We start from the raw sequence: 6,591 nt of genomic DNA on the forward strand, positions 1-6,591 counted from the left end.
CGTAAGCGAAGCAGTGATCGACAAGCAGAAACCAGGTACAGATATTTAAAAAAGTGCATGAGATATACGTTATTATACAAACATAAAACCGGTTTATAATATGTCTATTGCCATACATGTGTCCTAACCAGCACTTAAGTTTCCCCTTGGGAACATTCTATCTGTAAGTTTAAGCAAATTGAGGCTAACGACCTCCGCCGCAAATTTAAGAACTTAACATTGATCCAACGCATTTTGCGTCCTGAGGCAAAATAAGAGATCGTCTTGTAGTCCAAACTAAAATAGAGAGTGGCCTTTTTCCTGATAAGCTGGTGGCATTCTAACTCTGGTTTAGAACATTCTAACACTTGTTACACAGTTACATAAACATTCTTTTTCGATAAACATTGTTCTTTGCGTATGTTTTGATTTTACCAATTCAAAAATATCTTCGTAATAATTTTGCCAGGCAATTTGACATTTTGCTCAATATTTTTTGGGTTTCCCAAAAAACCGTCATTGTAAAGTTTTGCAAACCTTAAAAATAGCATTTTTAACATGTTTGTGGCGCCGCAACCTCAAACTAATGCATAACATCTACTTATGTTATTCAAACGCAGTTACCGCCAGATTTTAAAACGCTTAATGTTGTGCGTCATGTGAGAAATGGTTTTAGATTACCCAGGTATCAGCTTGTACTATGCTCTGGCCATTGATGGAGCAAATTTTGATTTCTAGTTCGCTTAGTATAGCGCTGTTGTTTAGGCCTAACCCTTGTGCATATTTTATGTAAGTTTAACTTTGAAACAGTCGAAGTTAAACTTTAAACATGGCCGTCTTTATGTGCTGATACAGTACTACTACAGCGAATTGCATTGTTTAACCTGGCTTAATGTATATGCAGTATTATCATTTTTTAGCATAGGGCTGTATGTATGTAAGAAAGCACTTAACTGGCTAATACAAAATAGCTATATATTTCTAACGCTTGCTTGTGTTCAGTATAGTCTTGAATTCTCTCATTCCCTCTGGTTAGAACGAACCTAACGTTTAAAGTCTTGCCTAAATTACCTCCGCTCACCTATATTCCAGCTGGCCTTGACTTTGTGTACATTACGGGTATAACCTTTCTAGTTCTATAACCAACTACCTTAACCATGTCGCCACGCGCGCGAGCTCTGTAGAAAGCGGTGATAAATTATTAAAAAACTTGATGGCGAATTTATATAGAGCGTCACATGGCTCGTAACGGCACCGCAATGCAGTCAGGTTTCTTTTGGCCAAAGGCGCTGACGTTTCATGTGTTTACGGACGAGCTTACAGTTTATCACTGTTTGGAAACGTAGCAGCCGTGACCGGCATAGCACTAGCTCAATGGCATGACTTGGCCTTGGCGTTTGATTGATACATCCTCGACTGTCGGCTGCTTGTTCGTAGTGTGCTTGTGTGCTAAACAGCGATTGCAAACCATCTACCACCTGTGCGGCTTTTCTCATATATTCCGATGGGAATTGAAGCCGCCGTGTGTTATTGACCGTACAATTAAATTGGATTGACAGGGGATTTGATATTCGTATATTGGCGTTATACAAACCGTTGCTCATGTCAAATCGCGTTTGAATACCAACCTTAGAATGTTAATTTTTTGTTGCTACATTCGGGATTTTCTGGTAATTAATATTTTACGTTGGTTTTTTAATTTTTAGCAAGTCCCTGTATAAATGTGTTAATTACATTGTGAATAAACTGAAATTAAAACACATACATTAATATCAGTGTTGGTTGTAAGAATATGGGCTTTGATATTTTTACTGCGTCTAATTACAACCTCCAACCATTATGCTCCAATATTGACATTCCGGTGCGCATCGTCAAATTTAATTCAGATTCTTTTAAATTGAGTACTATACTATGTTTCAGTATTTATAGAAATCCACGGAAGTGAGATATGCGTCTTTCACTAAAGCACAGCCCGAGATTTTTTTCTGTGCGGAAATAGTTTTTCACAACATTTGTGGTCCACAGGAAATTTTTTCCGATTTTTTTATTCTAATTATTTATTTCTTCTCTTTAAAAGTTTTTACTTACAAAAAGCGTAAATATAAGGATCACCAAACCGTAATTAAAATTCTTTTACGTGAAAAAAATCACGTACGGTTTAAATTCGCGCTTTAGTTCCAATTTCTTAAGTAAAAAAGTGGTAGTAACTTGACAGGTTTGTTATTCTGTAAGAGCGTGATACAAAAACATAACTTACTTAACAACAACATAAATGGCAGCATAGTCTCATTCTAAACAAACAACATCGTTATTTTGCTTTATAGCATAAGAATCCCTCAAAGGCGCCAATTAGCTTTCCTCAATTAAAACTGTCTGAAGATTAACGTTACAAGTTCACCAGTTAAAGTCTAAGTCTAAATCAATAAATAACGCTAAACCTGCGCTAACATCTGTACCAAGGCCTTCTAACAGGGAGCCACTACACCCTCTTATTATTCTGTGTGGGGAGCGTTACCGACAGGTACGACGTTTAATCGATTTTAATATTACCAATTAGCTTACACTTCGTGCTCAGCTGGCAACCTTCCGTACCTAGCCTGGCTGTTTTAACTTCTGCGAAAAATTGAATTAATCCCCTACCTGTATTTTGATAAAAGTCATTGACACATTGCACACATTTATTTTAACACTAACAAAACGAGTTGTCAAAGTTGAAATTGCAAGGAAGGCGTAAATATGTAAGAATAAATATAATAATAATACTGGACCCACCCAAACCTAAACGCTAACTCACACCCTAACCCAAACACTGTTCGCAACATAAACCCCGGATGAAATGTGGTAAAACTCTAGACAAGCGCCACCTTCCTCTACCTAGCCTGGGTGATTTACACTTCTGCGAAAAGATGTACGTATTCTCCTATCTGTCGGATAAAATGGTGTCTTTATGGAATTCTAAACCCTTGGCAGCAGGTTTCTGCTTGTCGATCACTGTTCCTTTCAAAAAGTGCCTTTTCCTGGTTTCGGGTTTTTAAACTTTGAGTTCTATCCGTCGTATTGACACTTTGAACCGGATTCTTGTCTTACAAATCAGACCAGCATCGTATTTAGCGACTTTAAGGCCTTCCAAGTGCGTCTTAACAAAAAAAGCTTGAGTCACGCTTAATTTACTTTCTCATGGCCAAAAAAAGTCGCCCGGTCGCATTTAGAAGCCCAAGTCGCCAGGTAAACAACGGAGGGGCGCTCTAATACGTCGCTAACCGCTCTCTAACCACGGGCAAAGACATTTGCAAGCGACAAAACCATAAACAAAGGCTCAAGCTTCGCAAACTTTTCCTTTCTGACGAAACAATCACGACTTGCTTTGCAGCCTCGTCGTGCCATTGTGACGTCGACAAGAGACGGAAATGAATTGTTGCTTCTGGAGATAAAACGTGTCACGAGAACTTTATTTCGCGCTCTTTCAAAAACCACGAAGACGATTGATTGAAACCATATCTCGTCTCCGACCCAAGTAATGAGTCTGCATTGGTCCAATTGGCCGCGGCAAAAAATCCCGATCATGTAACGTTTTTTGTGGGTTCATTTTTAACTAAATTCAGGCAAATAAGTTCTTATTCATGGTCGTCATTATATTAATACTTTTTATTGGGACATTCAATGAACACCAGAGCCCGTACATAAAATGGACAACATTGAGTATCTATGTTAACAGTTCACCAAAAGAATATGAATTATTTTCCAATAACATTTTAAATTATATACTATAATTTATAATATACAATAAACACAGACGCCTGATCAAAAGTAAACCAAACGTTTCAGTTATGAGCGTAATGGTTGGAGGTTGTAGTAAGACGTAATAAGAATACCAAAGCCCATACAGAAGTAGGCGACATTTTGGACGTTTCGAATAACTCTTATAGATGTTAAAATTAATAAAGAGGTATTCAAAACTTCGAAATTTTTGCCTACTTCTGTATGGGCTTTGATATTTTTGCTACGTATCACTTAACAGTATGCACTATTTTGTTCATTCTAGTCATACTAGTAGGTTGTAGGTAATGCATTGATAAAAATAAATCTTGATGTTCAATATTCTGGTGGATACACTGAAGTTAAGTACATATATGATACTGCTGAGATGGATTCATATTGCATTAGTTGGTATTAAAGTCTCCTTTTGGTTTAATGTGTCATCGCCTACGCAATATTTCGATATTTCCCTTCTCGTTAAGACAACGATTTCCTCGTTTTATGTCCGATGCCTGACACTTTGTCCAAAATCACGTTTTTATATTGCTGGAACTCACATGCCGTGTGCAATATTGAAAATGATTTTGACTCTATGTTGGAATTGGCAGAGTCATCCAACCGCCTATTTCTAATTCCGAGTCTGTGTTAGAAAATGTTAATATTTGTGCATATGGTTTAAAACTCGGCTGATTAAAAACCTTTCAACGCAATGTACGAAGTGCCTGGAATTCAAACTTAAGCTTATCTTACAAAGATGCTACTGAAACTTTATAACAACCCCAGTGCTGCCCATGGCAGCAAACCAATGACTACAACCAGCAACGGTAAACGTACACCAAGTAGATATCCTAAAATGCTAAAAATATTGTTGTGACGCTGTATTTCTGTATCTTCTCAATGTCAGCTAAATCATTTTCTCTCTAAAGTTGTTTAAGTTTTTCTGATGCTGGTTTAAATTAAGTGCGTAACTAAATTATTTAGGAAAGAAGTAGTTAAAATTCATAACATTTATCTTAGTTTTAACGATTACAAAGGTTAAGAGTGTTCTAAACAATTAGGTTTGCTTTTGCCTGGAACTTTAGGTGGGAACAAATATTGTTCAAAGCTGATTACCTTAGTTTGTAGGTATAAACGTATAGGTGCTTGTATTGTATTTATATAATTGCAATGATTCACTTCAAAAGTCACACTGACCTTTTTTGTAGCCAGAGCACTCAATTTGTAAATTATATGATTGTAAGAAAATAGGATTGTAAAAAATTGTAATAGTCGAATTGTAATAAAATAATGTTTTTAGTTCATGTGCTTATAAAACTGCAATCTGCGACTTAAAAAAGTCATAGTGACGTTTTCGTAGCAAAGAGCACCCATATTAAACTGTGTCAAATGTTTGTTGAAACAACACTATGGTAGTTCTGCTGTTTTTTAATGTAAGCTGAATAAAAACTCTAAAAGATCAAAAAATCAAAAAGACCAAACAAAACAATTAATTATAGAGTTGTGTTAAATCATTGTTTTGATCCATGTGGTATTTGCTTATATTATTGCAGTGAACCACTTTGAAAGTCATACTGACCTTTTAGTAGCAGAGAGCACTCATACCAACCGCGCTAAATATTTGTTGTAACAACATTAAGCTAGTTCTGTGCGGATGCCAACCAATAACATCATGTTTTGGTTCCAAGTCAATTGAATGCGACTCGTCGTCATGATTTTCCTCGTAATCTCGGGTGTATTTTTTCACGACATATAATGAAGTTTTTTTGCCTCCGATTGCACAATTCTCAATCCGCAGCCGGAAATGACGTCACAAAGGCGGTTTCGGTCGCGCGCGTTTTTTCTGGGAGGGAAATTATTTGAGTTCGCATTCATTGAAGCCGTTTTGAGCGGCGCGGCATCACGTGAACTTAAAAACATGTGATTTGGAATATTTCGGGGGTAACTTTATTTATCCACAGTTAGATAACGAGGTCAAATGGTTGTTAACTTCATAATTAGTTGACATTTTTGCTTCCTTCAAAACTATAATACTGGTCCATCAATTTTAAAAACAAACAAAATAAAAAGTGACGATACAGTAATTGAACATGCAATTCTCTACTTCTGCGCATAACAAACCTCTGTACACAAGTTTTCAAATGATTCAGTTGCAATAAACCTAGATGAGAAGTATGTGCTCCAGTTAATATCATTTACCGATTAAAGTACATAAACACTTGAAACTTCCTTACCAATATACTACGAAGCACTGCACCAGATTTTTAAATTAATGGATAATAAATTATGACTAAAAGGTATAGATCAAATTGCCTAAACATTACGATCAACTCTCTCCATTATTTCCTCAGTTACTTAAAATGTTCTCATTCGCCTTGTTATGTGAAAAAAACCTGTAATTGGAAACATCAAATCAACTTGTTATCAATCAGCCAACAAAATTAGCATAATACCCAACAACGTGCGTGTAAGGGGCAACTAAAAAAAGGTTAAAGATCCAAAAAGTAACCTCCATAATTCGCATTTACAAGCGGAATAGGACATGTGTAGTATTGCCACACAACGTATGTTGACAAGCAGCCTTAAACAAAAACTCCATATGAATCAAGCTCCTGATTAACACCAGTTTTTAGCGAAAGTGAAAGGTTCAAACTCAAAACCTTGGGTTTAGGTTGCTTAACAAGTTTAAAGCATTACTGTCGTCGAGTAACTCATTTGTTTTTTAACCGTGGTGTCCCTTAATATCAGTTTACCTTAATTGTGGCGTGTCAGAATGTCACAAAAATATTATTTGTAAAAGCTATATAAGTTCATTACTGGAAAAAATGTTGTTCACGGTAAATCGTAAAGTTACAATAT

This window comes from Ascidiella aspersa, chromosome 2 (genome assembly GCF_963924565.1).
Source record: "Ascidiella aspersa chromosome 2, kaAscAspe10.2, whole genome shotgun sequence".
In the NCBI taxonomy this organism is placed as follows: Eukaryota; Metazoa; Chordata; class Ascidiacea; order Phlebobranchia; family Ascidiidae; genus Ascidiella; species Ascidiella aspersa.